The sequence below is a fragment of the Oncorhynchus mykiss genome, unplaced genomic scaffold (assembly GCF_013265735.2).
Source record: "Oncorhynchus mykiss isolate Arlee unplaced genomic scaffold, USDA_OmykA_1.1 un_scaffold_859, whole genome shotgun sequence".
Lineage (NCBI taxonomy): Eukaryota > Metazoa > Chordata > Actinopteri > Salmoniformes > Salmonidae > Oncorhynchus > Oncorhynchus mykiss.
This window is the reverse complement of record NW_023494306.1, coordinates 27,501-43,364: the sequence shown is the minus strand read 5'-3', so window position 1 is coordinate 43,364 and position 15,864 is coordinate 27,501. Positions and strand designations below refer to the sequence as shown.

Genomic DNA, 15,864 nt, shown 5'->3' with positions numbered 1-15,864 from the left:
CAGTATATGCAATTTCATCCACTTTTTGAGATCGCCTTTCGCTTACGGCCACACCGGCCTTAGTACCCCTGATCTCGTCCGATCTCGGAAGCTAAGCAGGGTCGGGCCTGGTTAGTACTTGGATGGGAGACCGCCTGGGAATACCAGGTGCTGTAAGCTTTTTGTCACTGCCTTGTGGAATTTCAACTCTTTGTCCGTTTTTTCCCACAAGGCTGAAATATGTGCCCTCGCTTTGAAATAAGTAAGCAAGGTTAGTTTGTATCTCATCCAACAATCTGTGCTACAAATTATGGCTACAGTATATGCAATTTCATCCACTTTTTGAGATCGCCTTTCGCTTACGGCCACACCGGCCTGAGTACGCCTGATCTCGTCCGATCTCGGAAGCTAAGCAGGGTCGGGCCTGGTTAGTACTTGGATGGGAGACCGCCTGGGAATACCAGGTGCTGTAAGCTTTTTGTCACTGCCTTGTGGAATTTCAACTCTTTGTCCGTTTTTTCCCACAAGGCTGAAATATGTGCCCTCGCTTTGAAATAAGTAAGCAAGGTTAGTTTGTATTTCATCCAACAATCTGTGCTACAAATTATGGCTACAGTATATGCAATTTCTTCCACTTTTTGAGTGACACAAAGATGCTTATCTAAATGGTGGAAATGCAACAGCTGTTAATCAGGCTCACTTTGACTTTACATGGTGCACCAAGAGATAGTTTCTCGCTTACGGCCACACCGGCCTGAGTACGCCTGATCTCGTCCGATCTCGGAAGCTAAGCAGGATCGGGCCTGGTTAGTACTTGGATGGGAGACCGCCTGGGAATACCAGGTGCTGTAAGCTTTTTGTCACTGCCTTGTGGAATTTCAACTCTTTGTCCGTTTTTTCCCACAAGGCTGAAATATGTGCCCTCGCTTTGAAATAAGTAAGCAAGGTTAGTTTGTATTTCATCCAACAATCTGTGCTACAAATTATGGCTACAGTATATGCAATTTCATCCACTTTTTGAGATCGCCTTTCGCTTACGGCCACACCGGCCTGAGTACGCCTGATCTCGTCCGATCTCGGAAGCTAAGCAGGGTCGGGCCTGGTTAGTACTTGGATGGGAGACCGCCTGGGAATACCAGGTGCTGTAAGCTTTTTGTCACTGCCTTGTGGAATTTCAACTCTTTGTCCGTTTTTTCCCACAAGGCTGAAATATGTGCCCTCGCTTTGAAATAAGTAAGCAAGGTTAGTTTGTATCTCATCCAACAATCTGTGCTACAAATTATGGCTACAGTATATGCAATTTCATCCACTTTTTGAGATCACCTTTCGCTTACGGCCACACCGGCCTGAGTACGCCTGATCTCGTCCGATCTCGGAAGCTAAGCAGGGTCGGGCCTGGTTAGTACTTGGATGGGAGACCGCCTGGGAATACCAGGTGCTGTAAGCTTTTTGTCACTGCCTTGTGGAATTTCAACTCTTTGTCCGTTTTTTTCCCACAAGGCTGAAATATGTGCCCTCGCTTTGAAATAAGTAAGCAAGGTTAGTTTGTATTTCATCCAACAATCTGTGCTACAAATTATGGCTACAGTATATGCAATTTCTTCCACTTTTTGAGTGACACAAAGATGCTTATCTAAATGGTGGAAATGCAACAGCTGTTAATCAGGCTCACTTTGACTTTACATGGTGCACCAAGAGATAGTTTCTCGCTTACGGCCACACCGGCCTGAGTACGCCTGATCTCGTCCGATCTCGGAAGCTAAGCAGGGTCGGGCCTGGTTAGTACTTGGATGGGAGACCGCCTGGGAATACCAGGTGCTGTAAGCTTTTTGTCACTGCCTTGTGGAATTTCAACTCTTTGTCCGTTTTTTCCCACAAGGCTGAAATATGTGCCCTCGCTTTGAAATAAGTAAGCAAGGTTAGTTTGTATTTCATCCAACAATCTGTGCTACAAATTATGGCTACAGTATATGCAATTTCATCCACTTTTTGAGATCGCCTTTCGCTTACGGCCACACCGGCCTGAGTACGCCTGATCTCGTCCGATCTCGGAAGCTAAGCAGGGTCGGGCCTGGTTAGTACTTGGATGGGAGACCGCCTGGGAATACCAGGTGCTGTAAGCTTTTTGTCACTGCCTTGTGGAATTTCAACTCTTTGTCCGTTTTTTCCCACAAGGCTGAAATATGTGCCCTCGCTTTGAAATAAGTAAGCAAGGTTAGTTTGTATCTCATCCAACAATCTGTGCTACAAATTATGGCTACAGTATATGCAATTTCATCCACTTTTTGAGATCGCCTTTCGCTTACGGCCACACCGGCCTGAGTACGCCTGATCTCGTCCGATCTCGGAAGCTAAGCAGGGTCGGGCCTGGTTAGTACTTGGATGGGAGACCGCCTGGGAATACCAGGTGCTGTAAGCTTTTTGTCACTGCCTTGTGGAATTTCAACTCTTTGTCCGTTTTTTCCCACAAGGCTGAAATATGTGCCCTCGCTTTGAAATAAGTAAGCAAGGTTAGTTTGTATTTCATCCAACAATCTGTGCTACAAATTATGGCTACAGTATATGCAATTTCTTCCACTTTTTGAGTGACACAAAGATGCTTATCTAAATGGTGGAAATGCAACAGCTGTTAATCAGGCTCACTTTGACTTTACATGGTGCACCAAGAGATAGTTTCTCGCTTACGGCCACACCGGCCTGAGTACGCCTGATCTCGTCCGATCTCGGAAGCTAAGCAGGGTCGGGCCTGGTTAGTACTTGGATGGGAGACCGCCTGGGAATACCAGGTGCTGTAAGCTTTTTGTCACTGCCTTGTGGAATTTCAACTCTTTGTCCGTTTTTTCCCACAAGGCTGAAATATGTGCCCTCGCTTTGAAATAAGTAAGCAAGGTTAGTTTGTATTTCATCCAACAATCTGTGCTACAAATTATGGCTACAGTATATGCAATTTCATCCACTTTTTGAGATCGCCTTTCGCTTACGGCCACACCGGCCTGAGTACGCCTGATCTCGTCCGATCTCGGAAGCTAAGCAGGGTCGGGCCTGGTTAGTACTTGGATGGGAGACCGCCTGGGAATACCAGGTGCTGTAAGCTTTTTGTCACTGCCTTGTGGAATTTCAACTCTTTGTCCGTTTTTTCCCACAAGGCTGAAATATGTGCCCTCGCTTTGAAATAAGTAAGCAAGGTTAGTTTGTATCTCATCCAACAATCTGTGCTACAAATTATGGCTACAGTATATGCAATTTCATCCACTTTTTGAGATCGCCTTTCGCTTACGGCCACACCGGCCTGAGTACGCCTGATCTCGTCCGATCTCGGAAGCTAAGCAGGGTCGGGCCTGGTTAGTACTTGGATGGGAGACCGCCTGGGAATACCAGGTGCTGTAAGCTTTTTGTCACTGCCTTGTGGAATTTCAACTCTTTGTCCGTTTTTTCCCACAAGGCTGAAATATGTGCCCTCGCTTTGAAATAAGTAAGCAAGGTTAGTTTGTATTTCATCCAACAATCTGTGCTACAAATTATGGCTACAGTATATGCAATTTCTTCCACTTTTTGAGTGACACAAAGATGCTTATCTAAATGGTGGAAATGCAACAGCTGTTAATCAGGCTCACTTTGACTTTACATGGTGCACCAAGAGATAGTTTCTCGCTTACGGCCACACCGGCCTGAGTACGCCTGATCTCGTCCGATCTCGGAAGCTAAGCAGGGTCGGGCCTGGTTAGTACTTGGATGGGAGACCGCCTGGGAATACCAGGTGCTGTAAGCTTTTTGTCACTGCCTTGTGGAATTTCAACTCTTTGTCCGTTTTTTCCCACAAGGCTGAAATATGTGCCCTCGCTTTGAAATAAGTAAGCAAGGTTAGTTTGTATTTCATCCAACAATCTGTGCTACAAATTATGGCTACAGTATATGCAATTTCATCCACTTTTTGAGATCGCCTTTCGCTTACGGCCACACCGGCCTGAGTACGCCTGATCTCGTCCGATCTCGGAAGCTAAGCAGGGTCGGGCCTGGTTAGTACTTGGATGGGAGACCGCCTGGGAATACCAGGTGCTGTAAGCTTTTTGTCACTGCCTTGTGGAATTTCAACTCTTTGTCCGTTTTTTCCCACAAGGCTGAAATATGTGCCCTCGCTTTGAAATAAGTAAGCAAGGTTAGTTTGTATTTCATCCAACAATCTGTGCTACAAATTATGGCTACAGTATATGCAATTTCTTCCACTTTTTGAGTGACACAAAGATGCTTATCTAAATGGTGGAAATGCAACAGCTGTTAATCAGGCTCACTTTGACTTTACATGGTGCACCAAGAGATAGTTTCTCGCTTACGGCCACACCGGCCTGAGTACGCCTGATCTCGTCCGATCTCGGAAGCTAAGCAGGGTCGGGCCTGGTTAGTACTTGGATGGGAGACCGCCTGGGAATACCAGGTGCTGTAAGCTTTTTGTCACTGCCTTGTGGAATTTCAACTCTTTGTCCGTTTTTTTCCCACAAGGCTGAAATATGTGCCCTCGCTTTGAAATAAGTAAGCAAGGTTAGTTTGTATTTCATCCAACAATCTGTGCTACAAATTATGGCTACAGTATATGCAATTTCATCCACTTTTTGAGATCGCCTTTCGCTTACGGCCACACCGGCCTGAGTACGCCTGATCTCGTCCGATCTCGGAAGCTAAGCAGGGTCGGGCCTGGTTAGTACTTGGATGGGAGACCGCCTGGGAATACCAGGTGCTGTAAGCTTTTTGTCACTGCCTTGTGGAATTTCAACTCTTTGTCCGTTTTTTCCCACAAGGCTGAAATATGTGCCCTCGCTTTGAAATAAGTAAGCAAGGTTAGTTTGTATCTCATCCAACAATCTGTGCTACAAATTATGGCTACAGTATATGCAATTTCATCCACTTTTTGAGATCGCCTTTCGCTTACGGCCACACCGGCCTGAGTACGCCTGATCTCGTCCGATCTCGGAAGCTAAGCAGGGTCGGGCCTGGTTAGTACTTGGATGGGAGACCGCCTGGGAATACCAGGTGCTGTAAGCTTTTTGTCACTGCCTTGTGGAATTTCAACTCTTTGTCCGTTTTTTCCCACAAGGCTGAAATATGTGCCCTCGCTTTGAAATAAGTAAGCAAGGTTAGTTTGTATTTCATCCAACAATCTGTGCTACAAATTATGGCTACAGTATATGCAATTTCTTCCACTTTTTGAGTGACACAAAGATGCTTATCTAAATGGTGGAAATGCAACAGCTGTTAATCAGGCTCACTTTGACTTTACATGGTGCACCAAGAGATAGTTTCTCGCTTACGGCCACACCGGCCTGAGTACGCCTGATCTCGTCCGATCTCGGAAGCTAAGCAGGGTCGGGCCTGGTTAGTACTTGGATGGGAGACCGCCTGGGAATACCAGGTGCTGTAAGCTTTTTGTCACTGCCTTGTGGAATTTCAACTCTTTGTCCGTTTTTTCCCACAAGGCTGAAATATGTGCCCTCGCTTTGAAATAAGTAAGCAAGGTTAGTTTCTATTTCATCCAACAATCTGTGCTACAAATTATGGCTACAGTATATGCAATTTCATCCACTTTTTGAGATCGCCTTTCGCTTACGGCCACACCGGCCTGAGTACGCCTGATCTCGTCCGATCTCGGAAGCTAAGCAGGGTCGGGCCTGGTTAGTACTTGGATGGGAGACCGCCTGGGAATACCAGGTGCTGTAAGCTTTTTGTCACTGCCTTGTGGAATTTCAACTCTTTGTCCGTTTTTTCCCACAAGGCTGAAATATGTGCCCTCGCTTTGAAATAAGTAAGCAAGGTTAGTTTGTATTTCATCCAACAATCTGTGCTACAAATTATGGCTACAGTATATGCAATTTCTTCCACTTTTTGAGTGACACAAAGATGCTTATCTAAATGGTGGAAATGCAACAGCTGTTAATCAGGCTCACTTTGACTTTACATGGTGCACCAAGAGATAGTTTCTCGCTTACGGCCACACCGGCCTGAGTACGCCTGATCTCGTCCGATCTCGGAAGCTAAGCAGGGTCGGGCCTGGTTAGTACTTGGATGGGAGACCGCCTGGGAATACCAGGTGCTGTAAGCTTTTTGTCACTGCCTTGTGGAATTTCAACTCTTTGTCCGTTTTTTCCCACAAGGCTGAAATATGTGCCCTCGCTTTGAAATAAGTAAGCAAGGTTAGTTTGTATCTCATCCAACAATCTGTGCTACAAATTATGGCTACAGTATATGCAATTTCATCCACTTTTTGAGATCGCCTTTCGCTTACGGCCACACCGGCCTGAGTACGCCTGATCTCGTCCGATCTCGGAAGCTAAGCAGGGTCGGGCCTGGTTAGTACTTGGATGGGAGACCGCCTGGGAATACCAGGTGCTGTAAGCTTTTTGTCACTGCCTTGTGGAATTTCAACTCTTTGTCCGTTTTTTCCCACAAGGCTGAAATATGTGCCCTCGCTTTGAAATAAGTAAGCAAGGTTAGTTTGTATTTCATCCAACAATCTGTGCTACAAATTATGGCTACAGTATATGCAATTTCATCCACTTTTTGAGATCGCCTTTCGCTTACGGCCACACCGGCCTGAGTACGCCCGATCTCGGAAGCTAAGCAGGGTCGGGCCTGGTTAGTACTTGGATGGGAGACCGCCTGGGAATACCAGGTGCTGTAAGCTTTTTGTCACTGCCTTGTGGAATTTCAACTCTTTGTCCGTTTTTTCCCACAAGGCTGAAATATGTGCCCTCGCTTTGAAATAAGTAAGCAAGGTTAGTTTGTATTTCATCCAACAATCTGTGCTACAAATTATGGCTACAGTATATGCAATTTCATCCACTTTTTGAGATCGCCTTTCGCTTACGGCCACACCGGCCTGAGTACGCCTGATCTCGTCCGATCTCGGAAGCTAAGCAGGGTCGGGCCTGGTTAGTACTTGGATGGGAGACCGCCTGGGAATACCAGGTGCTGTAAGCTTTTTGTCACTGCCTTGTGGAATTTCAACTCTTTGTCCGTTTTTTCCCACAAGGCTGAAATATGTGCCCTCGCTTTGAAATAAGTAAGCAAGGTTAGTTTGTATTTCATCCAACAATCTGTGCTACAAATTATGGCTACAGTATATGCAATTTCTTCCACTTTTTGAGTGACACAAAGATGCTTATCTAAATGGTGGAAATGCAACAGCTGTTAATCAGGCTCACTTTGACTTTACATGGTGCACCAAGAGATAGTTTCTCGCTTACGGCCACACCGGCCTGAGTACGCCTGATCTCGTCCGATCTCGGAAGCTAAGCAGGGTCGGGCCTGGTTAGTACTTGGATGGGAGACCGCCTGGGAATACCAGGTGCTGTAAGCTTTTTGTCACTGCCTTGTGGAATTTCAACTCTTTGTCCGTTTTTTCCCACAAGGCTGAAATATGTGCCCTCGCTTTGAAATAAGTAAGCAAGGTTAGTTTGTATTTCATCCAACAATCTGTGCTACAAATTATGGCTACAGTATATGCAATTTCATCCACTTTTTGAGATCCCCTTTCGCTTACGGCCACACCGGCCTGAGTACGCCTGATCTCGTCCGATCTCGGAAGCTAAGCAGGGTCGGGCCTGGTTAGTACTTGGATGGGAGACCGCCTGGGAATACCAGGTGCTGTAAGCTTTTTGTCACTGCCTTGTGGAATTTCAACTCTTTGTCCGTTTTTTCCCACAAGGCTGAAATATGTGCCCTCGCTTTGAAATAAGTAAGCAAGGTTAGTTTGTATTTCATCCAACAATCTGTGCTACAAATTATGGCTACAGTATATGCAATTTCATCCACTTTTTGAGATCGCCTTTCGCTTACGGCCACACCGGCCTGAGTACGCCTGATCTCGTCCGATCTCGGAAGCTAAGCAGGGTCGGGCCTGGTTAGTACTTGGATGGGAGACCGCCTGGGAATACCAGGTGCTGTAAGCTTTTTGTCACTGCCTTGTGGAATTTCAACTCTTTGTCCGTTTTTTCCCACAAGGCTGAAATATGTGCCCTCGCTTTGAAATAAGTAAGCAAGGTTAGTTTGTATTTCATCCAACAATCTGTGCTACAAATTATGGCTACAGTATATGCAATTTCTTCCACTTTTTGAGTGACACAAAGATGCTTATCTAAATGGTGGAAATGCAACAGCTGTTAATCAGGCTCACTTTGACTTTACATGGTGCACCAAGAGATATTTTCTTGCTTACGGCCACACCGGCCTGAGTACGCCTGATCTCGTCCGATCTCGGAAGCTAAGCAGGGTCGGGCCTGGTTAGTACTTGGATGGGAGACCGCCTGGGAATACCAGGTGCTGTAAGCTTTTTGTCACTGCCTTGTGGAATTTCAACTCTTTGTCCGTTTTTTCCCACAAGGCTGAAATATGTGCCCTCGCTTTGAAATAAGTAAGCAAGGTTAGTTTGTATTTCATCCAACAATCTGTGCTACAAATTATGGCTACAGTATATGCAATTTCATCCACTTTTTGAGTGACACAAAGATGCTTATCTAAATGGTGGAAATGCAACAGCTGTTAATCAGGCTCACTTTGACTTTACATAGTGCACCAAGAGATAGTTTCTCGCTTACGGCCACACCGGCCTGAGTACGCACCTGTTGATGGGTAATTGACGCACGTGTGAGTGATTGCGCTGAGACTGAGTGTTTGCTCTAGAGAGTTTGTGTTGGAGTTTTGAGCTTTTTGAAGTACAATTTCTTTTTGTAAATTGATTAAGTTAGATTTATAGTTTGGGGTTGTTCCCCGGCAGCATATTGCTGTTTGGGGGACTTTCCTCCTGTCGTTATTCGGATGGATACAATGGCTTTGACCAACGCTGGAAAAAAGACTACGAACAAAGGAAACATGGATAATGGCGCTGCAGCAAGACAGGCGCAAAAATATGAAAAGAATTTAACAGTGGCTGTTGAAATTATGGGAGAAGAGAAGATTACAATGATGGAGGTATTGAGAGGGATTAAAGAAGTTTGTGGACTGGTCTGCGGCTGTCGGGTCAAAGATGAAAAGCGATTTGAAGTGACGCTGTCAAGTGCGAGAGGGAAAGAAAAACTGATGGATGGATTTAAAATCCGGAGCTGTCGAATCATGGCAAAGGATCTATCGCTGGATGAGATGGTTGTATCCTTCTTAAACCTCCCAGTATATATTACAGACGAGGACATCACAGAGCGGCTAAGAGCATGGGGTGTGTCTGCTATATCGCCGGTGAAAAGGCGCTACTGGCCGGGGACGGACATTGCTGATGGGACGCGCTTCTGTAAAGTTAGGTTCACAGACACTGTGCGCTCGTTGCCATATTCTGCCAAATTTGAAACGTTGGAAGGGGCTGAGTACTTCAGAGTAATACACGATCGGCAGGTCAAGGTCTGTAGGCTGTGTATCCAGCCAGGGCACGTGCTACGAGAGTGCCCTGATTTCGCATGTCATAAGTGTGGTGAGCAGGGGCATTACGCACGAGAGTGCAATGGGAGGAGAGAGCGAGGTTGTGTTGGATGCGGGAGGGGTGTAGCGCAGTGCTCCTGTCCCCATGGGGAAGGTGCTCAGGACTGGGCATCACAGGATTTCAGCGCAAATAGTGTCGTGGAGGAGAACGAGGTGGAGGAAGCTGGGGAGGAAATTGGCATGAGTGAGCAACCCCAGGGAGAGAAGGAGGACGAAGAACAGAGGCAGCCAGAGGAGGAAGTGGAGACGGAGCCTTGTATTGAAGGAAGGGAGGCACCCAAAGATGGAGGGATAAGCTCAAGCCTAGACGATGTAGAGTTGGAGGGCGATCCTCGTGGAGAGGGGGGCTCCTCTAGGGAGGTGGATAATGCAAGGGATGACTCTCGCAAACGTAAAGAGTCTGAAGAAGAGCTGTCGGAGGAAGAGTTGGAGTACATACAATCAATGCGTTGGGATAGTAAAAGGAACAGGATAACCAAGAAGAAAAAGAAGAAAAAAGATCAATCATGATGGACTGGATTCATCCCCTCTTTATAGTCATAATGGTGTCTATTAATTAGTATCTATTAACACCAATGGACTTCGTAGCAAAGAAAAGCTAGAGCTGGTGTTGGAAGCCTTCTCTGCGGATATATTATGTCTTCAGGAGACCCATTGGACTGAGCCGTATATGGATAATGTAAGGCAGAGATGGAATGGACTAATGTACGTGAGTAATGGTACTGTGCGGGCATGTGGGGTAGCTATTTTGGTAAAACATGACGTTGTGTCTAACTTAAATTTGTTATGTGCTGACACTGTGGGTCGAATGGTGGGAGTGGGTTTCACTTATCAAGATATGGAGTACTCGTTGTACAATGTCTATGCTCCTAATAATGAAATTGAGAGGAGGGTTATGTTTATGTCTATGGGAGGATTATGTGGGAAAAACTGTTTGCTTGTTGGGGATTTTAATGTATGGATGGATAGGCTAGATGCCTCAAGTAGCGCACATTTTAGCTCTGACTCATCTCGGGGAGCGCTATTAAGGCTAATGAGGGATGAGGATTGGGTGGATATATGGAGGGAGAGGAATCCAGATAAGCGGGTGTTCTCTCGAAGACAAGTGGTGAGGGGTGAGCTCAAGCAGTCACGTATAGATTTGTGTCTCACTCATAGAGAGGTTGCGCACTTGGTTGTGGGGGTAAAGTATTCACACACATTTTTTAGTGACCATGATGCTCTGCTTTTCAGGCTGGGTGCATCAGGGGAGGGGAGGGGGGGTGGTTTGTGGTGTCTTAATGCCAGTATGCTGAAGGATGAGGTGTTTAGGGCAGCAGTGAAAGAGTGTGTGAATGACGCCGTGTCAGATCCTTTATTTGAGTCGGATGTGAGTGTGTGGTGGGAAGGATTAAAAGGGGAGTTCAAGCGGCTGGCAATATCTAGTGCAAGACGGGCAAATGTGACAAGGAGGAGGGAGGAGGGGATTCTTAAATCTCGCCTGTTATTGGAGTTAGAAAAGGTAGAAAACTGCCCAGGCTATGATGTGACAGAGTACCTGAGGGTGAGGGAGGAGTTGAGGGTCGTAGAGAGGCACAGGTGCATGGGGGCAGTGGTGAGGAGTAGAGCACAGTATGTGGTGGAGGGGGAGAGAAATACTGCTTTTTTCCTGGGGTTAGAAAGGAGGAAGCAGGAAAGGAGTTTTCTAACTGAGCTGATAAATGAGAGGGGGGAGAGGGTGACAGATCTGGAAGGAATTTTGAATACAGTGCATTCTTTTTATAAGGGCTTATTTACGTCGGGTGGGGTAGATGAAGTGTGTATGAGAAGAGTGCTAGACGCAGTAGAGGCTAGGGTGTCGACTGAGGATGTAGAGATGTGTGATGCTGATTTTACATTGGCAGAGGTTAAAGCTGCCATATTGGGCCTGAACTTGAATAAGAGCCCGGGTTCAGATGGTCTTACTGCAGAGTTTTACCGTGAGTTTAGTGACATACTGGCCCCACTAATGCTGCGTGTGTATGTGTGTATGGAGGAGAAGAGGGTAGTCCCTGAATCTTTAGCTATGGGTGTGTTGACTGTGTTGTACAAAGGGAAGGGGAGCAGACTGAAATTAGAGAACTACAGACCAATAACCCTTTTGAACTCCGACAATAAGGTGCTTGCGAAGATAATGGCTAATAGGTTGAATAAGGTGATGGGAAGCATCATAGCACCTACTCAGGCCTATGGAGTTCCGGGGCGGGATGTAGTGGACACCCTCTGCACTATCCGGGATGTGGTGAAGCAGATGGGGGAGGTGGGTGGGGCGGTGCTCTGTCTAGATCTGAATAAAGCCTTTGATCGGGTGGAGCATCGGTTCCTGTTAGAGGCCTTGGAAAGATTTGGGTTCGGGCCTCGTCTTAAAGGATGGGTGAAGCTTTTGTATGGGTCAGCGTGCAGTGTCGTGAAATGTAATGGTGTGCTGACTGATCCTTTTCCCCTGGGCAGGTCTGTTAGGCAGGGTTGTCCATTGTCTGCACTACTATACAGCGTCTCAGTAGAGCCTTTAGCGGCGTTTGTAAAGCGGAATGGAGGAGTGCATGGAGTGGACCTCCCGGGGGGAGGCGTCAGTGTACTGCATCATTATGCTGATGACACCACCTGTACTTTGCGGGATGGAGAGAGTGTGAATTGTCTGATGAAGTGTTTTGATGTGTATGGGAGAGCTTCTGGGGCTAAGGTGAATGTAGAAAAGTCTCAAATGTTATGTGCTGATGATACTGTTATGTCTACATGTAACATTCCTTTTAAGACTGTTAAGGGGCATGTGAGAATTTTGGGTGTGAATATTGGGGTAGATGAGCGGGAGGCGAGGGACTTAACTTGGACAGGGGTGATTAATAAAATAAAGACGACTCTGAATTACTGGAAACAAAGGAAATTAAAATTGAGGGGGAAAGTGGTTGTGGTGAATGCATTGTTAATGTCAAAATGTGTGTATACCTTAGGGGTTATGGACATGCCTGTATGGGCTCTGAAGGGAATTAATAATTTAATGTCTGATTTCCTGTGGGGTGGGAAGGGGGTGAAGATTGCTCATGATGTAATGATAGCAGATTATGATAGGGGTGGTTTGAGATTAATAGATCTGGAGGTGAAGTTAAAAGCCATGAGGGTGAAGAGAGTACAACGGTTTTTGTATGGGGAGGAGGGTCAGGGGTGGAAGGAGTTTTTCAGGCATTGGTTGCATAGGAGTGGAGGTTGTGGAGATTATGGGTTGTTAATGTGTTTCAAGCCCAGCATGTATGCAGAGGTGCCTGAGTTTTATCAGGAGGTGTTCAGGGCCTGGGCGGAGTTCTTACCGCAAGTAAGTTATGAGTGTGACTCTATTGGGGTGATTTTGAATATACCAGTTTTTCTGAACCCAATGCTGAAATCAGAGGGAAAGATGCTGGAGAGTAAGGTAATAATGAAGGCGGGTATGATAAGACTGAGGGACTTTAGGTATGAGGTGGTGCCAGGGTTCCTGCCTGAGCAGGCGATCGTAGATACTGTCTGGGGGGTAGATGAGGATGTCAGGAAAGGGATGGTGTTGAGAATGTATGATAGGATAAAGGAGTGTGTTCCAGGGGAGTGGGTGAGGCTGTTGGACAATCATTTGAGTAATGGAGTCTTAGAGACCTTGCCTGTGTTGCAGGTGAAATGTGGGGAGAAAATGCAAGCCTTATCCTCTACCCAGGTGAGGGCCGTATACTGGGCGCTTATTACCAGGAAGGTCAGGGCGCCTGCATCGGAGAAAGTGTGGAGGCAAGTTTTTCCAGGGATGGAAGTTGAGAGGTTGTGGGAAAACATGGTAGTGAGGCTCAATAGTATTGAATGTACCCATTTTGATTTTATGTTGAGGCACAACCGTGTTTTTACCAAGGTGGTGTTACATCAGGTAGACAGGTCAGTGTCTCGTGTGTGTGATGTATGCACAGACAAAGATGAAAATCTGATGCACATGATGTTTGAATGTGTTGATGTAGCTGGGTTCCATGTGAGGTTGAGGGACATGTTAGAAAGGTACTGGGGAGAAGAGTTAATGGGTGGGGTTGATTGGAGGTGTTTGGTATTGTTTGGAGTGGGTCAGCATGTGAAGGGGGGGAATATTGTATTATTGAATTTTTTGCTGTCACATGCAAGGTATGCAGTATATATAAGGAGGAACTTGGCAAGGTTTGAGGAAAAGAGGGTGACAGTGTGGAAGGTGTTTGAAGGCTTGGTAAGGAAGGATGTAGGATTGATGTATAGGTCTAAGCAGGAGGATTTTGAGAGGGTGTTTATGAAGGATTGTGGATTTATTGCTGTGGGGGAGGATGGTGGATTGGTGTATGGGTTTTGATGTGTAACATTTTGGAGATTTCAGTACAAATTTGAAAGAATTGTTTTGAGAATGTCTTAGTTTCTACTTGATAAGGAGGTGCTTTGAACACTCTCTATTCTTGTGGAATGTGGTTTAGCAAAGTATTGTATGCAATGGTAGTATAATTTGAGTTTTGGTATTTGAATTTCTCTATTTTTGATTTGATAGGGGGTGAATTGTTTGCCTGCCAATGTCAAGTATTGTGTTGATTAAAATGGTTTGTGTAGATAAAATTTGTATATCATGTAAAATAAGAATTTTTATAATAAAAAAAAAAAAAAAAAAAAAGTACGCCTGATCTCGTCCGATCTCGGAAGCTAAGCAGGGTCGGGCCTGGTTAGTACTTGGATGGGAGACCGCCTGGGAATACCAGGTGCTGTAAGCTTTTTGTCACTGCCTTGTGGAATTTCAACTCTTTGTCCGTTTTTTCCCACAAGGCTGAAATATGTGCCCTCGCTTTGAAATAAGTAAGCAAGGTTAGTTTGTATTTCATCCAACAATCTGTGCTACAAATTATGGCTACAGTATATGCAATTTCTCGCTGATCTCGTCCGATCTCGGAAGCTAAGCAGGGTCGGGCCTGGTTAGTACTTGGATGGGAGACCGCCTGGGAATACCAGGTGCTGTAAGCTTTTTGTCACTGCCTTGTGGAATTTCAACTCTTTGTCCGTTTTTTCCCACAAGGCTGAAATATGTGCCCTCGCTTTGAAATAAGTAAGCAAGGTTAGTTTGTATTTCATCCAACAATCTGTGCTACAAATTATGGCTACAGTATATGCAATTTCATCCACTTTTTGAGAATGCCTTTCGCTTACGGCCACACCGGCCTGAGTACGCCTGATCTCGTCCGATCTCGGAAGCTAAGCAGGGTCGGGCCTGGTTAGTACTTGGATGGGAGACCGCCTGGGAATACCAGGTGCTGTAAGCTTTTTGTCACTGCCTTGTGGAATTTCAACTCTTTGTCCGTTTTTTCCCACAAGGCTGAAATATGTGCCCTCGCTTTGAAATAAGTAAGCAAGGTTAGTTTGTATTTCATCCAACAATCTGTGCTACAAATTATGGCTACAGTATATGCAATTTCTTCCACTTTTTGAGTGACACAAAGATGCTTATCTAAATGCTGGAAATGCAACAGCTGTTAATCAGGCTCACTTTGACTTTACATAGTGCACCAAGAGATAGTTTCTCGCTTACGGCCACACCGGCCTGAGTACGCCTGATCTCGTCCGATCTCGGAAGCTAAGCAGGGTCGGGCCTGGTTAGTACTTGGATGGGAGACCGCCTGGGAATACCAGGTGCTGTAAGCTTTTTGTCACTGCCTTGTGGAATTTCAACTCTTTGTCCGTTTTTTCCCACAAGGCTGAAATATGTGCCCTCGCTTTGAAATAAGTAAGCAAGGTTAGTTTGTATTTCATCCAACAATCTGTGCTACAAATTATGGCTACAGTATATGCAATTTCTCGCTGATCTCGTCCGATCTCGGAAGCTAAGCAGGGTCGGGCCTGGTTAGTACTTGGATGGGAGACCGCCTGGGAATACCAGGTGCTGTAAGCTTTTTGTCACTGCCTTGTGGAATTTCAACTCTTTGTCCGTTTTTTCCCACAAGGCTGAAATATGTGCCCTCGCTTTGAAATAAGTAAGCAAGGTTAGTTTGTATTTCATCCAACAATCTGTGCTACAAATTATGGCTACAGTATATGCAATTTCATCCACTTTTTGAGAATGCCTTTCGCTTACGGCCACACCGGCCTGAGTACGCCTGATCTCGTCCGATCTCGGAAGCTAAGCAGGGTCGGGCCTGGTTAGTACTTGGATGGGAGACCGCCTGGGAATACCAGGTGCTGTAAGCTTTTTGTCACTGCCTTGTGGAATTTCAACTCTTTGTCCGTTTTTTCCCACAAGGCTGAAATATGTGCCCTCGCTTTGAAATAAGTAAGCAAGGTTAGTTTGTATTTCATCCAACAATCTGTGCTACAAATTATGGCTACAGTATATGCAATTTCATCCACTTTTTGAGATTGCCTTTCGCTTACGGCCACACCGGCCTGAGTACGCCTGATCTC

General features: G+C 45.8%; 29 non-coding genes and 1 pseudogene across 29 annotated transcripts in view; all 30 read left to right on the top strand.

The window, feature by feature from the left end:
- Positions 1–40: 40 nt before the first annotated feature.
- Positions 41–159, top strand: LOC118963473. The gene has a single exon (XR_005050649.1). It is a non-coding gene; the product is annotated as a 5S ribosomal RNA (ribosomal RNA).
- A 177-nt stretch (positions 160–336) lies between these two features.
- On the top strand, positions 337–455 carry LOC118963464. The gene has a single exon (XR_005050640.1). It is a non-coding gene; the product is annotated as a 5S ribosomal RNA (ribosomal RNA).
- A 260-nt stretch (positions 456–715) lies between these two features.
- On the top strand, positions 716–834 carry LOC118963499. Its single transcript, XR_005050673.1, has one exon. It is a non-coding gene; the product is annotated as a 5S ribosomal RNA (ribosomal RNA).
- A 177-nt stretch (positions 835–1,011) lies between these two features.
- On the top strand, positions 1,012–1,130 carry LOC118963463. Its single transcript, XR_005050639.1, has one exon. It is a non-coding gene; the product is annotated as a 5S ribosomal RNA (ribosomal RNA).
- A 177-nt stretch (positions 1,131–1,307) lies between these two features.
- LOC118963462 lies at positions 1,308–1,426 on the top strand. The gene has a single exon (XR_005050638.1). It is a non-coding gene; the product is annotated as a 5S ribosomal RNA (ribosomal RNA).
- Positions 1,427–1,687: 261 nt separating this feature from the next.
- LOC118963461 lies at positions 1,688–1,806 on the top strand. Its single transcript, XR_005050637.1, has one exon. It is a non-coding gene; the product is annotated as a 5S ribosomal RNA (ribosomal RNA).
- Positions 1,807–1,983: 177 nt separating this feature from the next.
- Positions 1,984–2,102, top strand: LOC118963460. The gene has a single exon (XR_005050636.1). It is a non-coding gene; the product is annotated as a 5S ribosomal RNA (ribosomal RNA).
- Positions 2,103–2,279: 177 nt separating this feature from the next.
- On the top strand, positions 2,280–2,398 carry LOC118963459. Its single transcript, XR_005050635.1, has one exon. It is a non-coding gene; the product is annotated as a 5S ribosomal RNA (ribosomal RNA).
- Positions 2,399–2,658: 260 nt separating this feature from the next.
- On the top strand, positions 2,659–2,777 carry LOC118963458. Its single transcript, XR_005050634.1, has one exon. It is a non-coding gene; the product is annotated as a 5S ribosomal RNA (ribosomal RNA).
- A 177-nt stretch (positions 2,778–2,954) lies between these two features.
- On the top strand, positions 2,955–3,073 carry LOC118963457. The gene has a single exon (XR_005050633.1). It is a non-coding gene; the product is annotated as a 5S ribosomal RNA (ribosomal RNA).
- A 177-nt stretch (positions 3,074–3,250) lies between these two features.
- LOC118963455 lies at positions 3,251–3,369 on the top strand. The gene has a single exon (XR_005050631.1). It is a non-coding gene; the product is annotated as a 5S ribosomal RNA (ribosomal RNA).
- A 260-nt stretch (positions 3,370–3,629) lies between these two features.
- LOC118963454 lies at positions 3,630–3,748 on the top strand. Its single transcript, XR_005050630.1, has one exon. It is a non-coding gene; the product is annotated as a 5S ribosomal RNA (ribosomal RNA).
- Positions 3,749–3,925: 177 nt separating this feature from the next.
- Positions 3,926–4,044, top strand: LOC118963453. Its single transcript, XR_005050629.1, has one exon. It is a non-coding gene; the product is annotated as a 5S ribosomal RNA (ribosomal RNA).
- A 260-nt stretch (positions 4,045–4,304) lies between these two features.
- Positions 4,305–4,423, top strand: LOC118963452. The gene has a single exon (XR_005050628.1). It is a non-coding gene; the product is annotated as a 5S ribosomal RNA (ribosomal RNA).
- Positions 4,424–4,601: 178 nt separating this feature from the next.
- Positions 4,602–4,720, top strand: LOC118963451. The gene has a single exon (XR_005050627.1). It is a non-coding gene; the product is annotated as a 5S ribosomal RNA (ribosomal RNA).
- Positions 4,721–4,897: 177 nt separating this feature from the next.
- LOC118963450 lies at positions 4,898–5,016 on the top strand. The gene has a single exon (XR_005050626.1). It is a non-coding gene; the product is annotated as a 5S ribosomal RNA (ribosomal RNA).
- Positions 5,017–5,276: 260 nt separating this feature from the next.
- Positions 5,277–5,395, top strand: LOC118963449. The gene has a single exon (XR_005050625.1). It is a non-coding gene; the product is annotated as a 5S ribosomal RNA (ribosomal RNA).
- Positions 5,396–5,572: 177 nt separating this feature from the next.
- Positions 5,573–5,691, top strand: LOC118963448. Its single transcript, XR_005050624.1, has one exon. It is a non-coding gene; the product is annotated as a 5S ribosomal RNA (ribosomal RNA).
- Positions 5,692–5,951: 260 nt separating this feature from the next.
- On the top strand, positions 5,952–6,070 carry LOC118963447. The gene has a single exon (XR_005050623.1). It is a non-coding gene; the product is annotated as a 5S ribosomal RNA (ribosomal RNA).
- A 177-nt stretch (positions 6,071–6,247) lies between these two features.
- LOC118963446 lies at positions 6,248–6,366 on the top strand. Its single transcript, XR_005050622.1, has one exon. It is a non-coding gene; the product is annotated as a 5S ribosomal RNA (ribosomal RNA).
- Positions 6,367–6,543: 177 nt separating this feature from the next.
- LOC118963494 lies at positions 6,544–6,652 on the top strand (annotated as a pseudogene).
- A 177-nt stretch (positions 6,653–6,829) lies between these two features.
- Positions 6,830–6,948, top strand: LOC118963444. Its single transcript, XR_005050620.1, has one exon. It is a non-coding gene; the product is annotated as a 5S ribosomal RNA (ribosomal RNA).
- Positions 6,949–7,208: 260 nt separating this feature from the next.
- LOC118963443 lies at positions 7,209–7,327 on the top strand. The gene has a single exon (XR_005050619.1). It is a non-coding gene; the product is annotated as a 5S ribosomal RNA (ribosomal RNA).
- A 177-nt stretch (positions 7,328–7,504) lies between these two features.
- LOC118963442 lies at positions 7,505–7,623 on the top strand. Its single transcript, XR_005050618.1, has one exon. It is a non-coding gene; the product is annotated as a 5S ribosomal RNA (ribosomal RNA).
- A 177-nt stretch (positions 7,624–7,800) lies between these two features.
- Positions 7,801–7,919, top strand: LOC118963441. The gene has a single exon (XR_005050617.1). It is a non-coding gene; the product is annotated as a 5S ribosomal RNA (ribosomal RNA).
- A 260-nt stretch (positions 7,920–8,179) lies between these two features.
- On the top strand, positions 8,180–8,298 carry LOC118963440. The gene has a single exon (XR_005050616.1). It is a non-coding gene; the product is annotated as a 5S ribosomal RNA (ribosomal RNA).
- Positions 8,299–14,610: 6,312 nt separating this feature from the next.
- LOC118963439 lies at positions 14,611–14,729 on the top strand. Its single transcript, XR_005050615.1, has one exon. It is a non-coding gene; the product is annotated as a 5S ribosomal RNA (ribosomal RNA).
- Positions 14,730–14,989: 260 nt separating this feature from the next.
- Positions 14,990–15,108, top strand: LOC118963438. The gene has a single exon (XR_005050614.1). It is a non-coding gene; the product is annotated as a 5S ribosomal RNA (ribosomal RNA).
- A 424-nt stretch (positions 15,109–15,532) lies between these two features.
- LOC118963437 lies at positions 15,533–15,651 on the top strand. The gene has a single exon (XR_005050613.1). It is a non-coding gene; the product is annotated as a 5S ribosomal RNA (ribosomal RNA).
- Positions 15,652–15,828: 177 nt separating this feature from the next.
- LOC118963436 overlaps positions 15,829–15,864 on the top strand; it is a 119-nt gene continuing 83 nt past the window's right edge. The window contains exon 1 of the ribosomal RNA XR_005050612.1: positions 15,829–15,864. This exon is cut by the window's right edge and continues 83 nt beyond it. This is a non-coding gene — a ribosomal RNA (5S ribosomal RNA).